Raw genomic sequence first — 1,753 nt, forward strand, 5'->3', positions numbered from 1 at the left:
TAACAACGAGACAGTCAAAACCCACCCTGGTGCACATGGTGGCCTTTCTTGGTCACATATTGTTAAACCAAGACTCAGAACAATGCCAGGGGAGCACACGGTTATTGTTTGTTTGCCCATGGTGGCCTGTCTTGGTTACATGTTAAACCAAGACTCAGAACAATGCCAGGGGAGCACAAAAATGAAAAGGAAGCACACAGTTATTGCACACAGACATTGTCCTGCAGCCATGGCTCGAAAGGAACAGTTCATGCACGCTCACCATCTTGTATGTGTATCCGCCTGCGCAGGGCAGGAGGTCCAGACACCCCACGCTCCTCCTCCTCCTGTGTCCCGGGTATGAAATCTGAAAAAAGGGAACAAAGAACATGATTAAGGACCAAAGTGTGGCAAAGCAAGCTTCAAACCCTAAAGCAGCAACGTTGACGGACTATCTTCTGTCTCTTGGCAGTGCTGCTGCCCTGCACAAACAGAAAAGCACAAAGCAGTTAAACCCCCCCCCCCTTATTTCAACTGATACTTACCAACATTTGTGGATGCCCCAGAATCACTGTCCTCTGCTACTGCTGCAGGGGACTCTAGGACCACCGTCCCAGGCATCTGTGTCTCTGTGGACAAGAGCAGAAAATAGTGAAAAAGGAGCAAGCATACAACCTGAACCACACAGCAAGCTCCCAAAGAAGTGGCTAGAGCACTGCATAAGGCCTATGGCTGAGGCATGCAACAAAACTGTTTGGGTTGTTGTTTAAACACAACCGTTTTCAAAAGCCACCCAAAGCAATCCACAAACATCCAAGCATAGCATGCGTTGCAACGAACACAAGGCATACAATGGTGAGAAAGGAGCAAGCACACAACCTGAACCACACATCAAGGTCCCAAAGTAGTGGCTAGAGCGCTGCAGAAGGCCTATGGCTGAGGCATGCTGCAAAACTGTTTGGGTAGTTGTTTAAACACGACCGTTTTAAAAAGCCACCCAAAGCAATCCACATCCTATCATATTATGCGTAGCAACGAACACACGAGAAAACGATCCCCAAACGTCAGAACACACATTTGCTCAATATAAAAACAATAAAATACAAAATAAAAAGAAAATTACTTACCGGAGGCAAGGGGCGTTTGGTCAGGAACCTCCTCCGGCTCCCCAGGAGCGATGGCCATCAGGTCCACCGTGACCAATTCCGCTGGTCGTTGCTGGACGGGGGGTGGAGGCCGAAAGCTGGACGAGGTTCCCTCGCCGGGATCCTCCTCAGCGGGTGGTTCCTCGACCGGGGCAGCCGGCTTCCGAACCACCTTAAGGCTCCTCCCGACGCGCTTCGGCTTGCCGGCTCCTTCCCCGTCTCCGTACAGCTGGCGCTGCTCCTCGAAGTAGGGGCAGGTAACCTTTTCGTTGCCGGAACCCTTATTATGGTTCACGGCACGCATGTACTCTGCCCTCATTGTTTTGGTCTTCGACCGGCATTCAAGGCCGGTCCTGTTGTGGCCCAGGGCACGCATCTTAATGGCCACTTGTTCGAAGACCTCCCTATTCCTGTGGGAGGACTGGAACGCGTCCTGGATTTTCTCCTCCGAGAAAATCCCGATCAGGTCCCTGATCTCCGCGTCCCTCCAAGTTGGGCCACGGCCGGTTGCAGGGACGGACGAGGCTTGAGAAGAGGATTCCATGTTGCTTTCGCTAGTAGCTGAGCAAAATGGTGGTGCGAGGTGCAGGGTGCAACGGATCATATACCTTCCCGCACACAAAGACAAA

The 1,753-nt window shown here is 51.7% G+C and overlaps 1 long non-coding RNA gene across 1 annotated transcript; it reads right to left on the reverse strand.

Annotated features, from left to right (window-relative positions):
* Positions 1 to 307: 307 nt before the first annotated feature.
* LOC143844278 (uncharacterized) lies at positions 308 to 1,317 on the reverse strand. The gene is made up of 3 exons (XR_013233915.1): positions 1,107 to 1,317; positions 525 to 608; positions 308 to 346 (listed from the first exon to the last, which is right to left on the reverse strand). It is a non-coding gene; the product is annotated as an uncharacterized LOC143844278 (long non-coding RNA).
* Between the last annotated feature and the right edge of the window lie 436 nt (positions 1,318 to 1,753).

Source organism: Paroedura picta, chromosome 9 (assembly GCF_049243985.1).
Source record: "Paroedura picta isolate Pp20150507F chromosome 9, Ppicta_v3.0, whole genome shotgun sequence".
NCBI lineage: Eukaryota > Metazoa > Chordata > Lepidosauria > Squamata > Gekkonidae > Paroedura > Paroedura picta.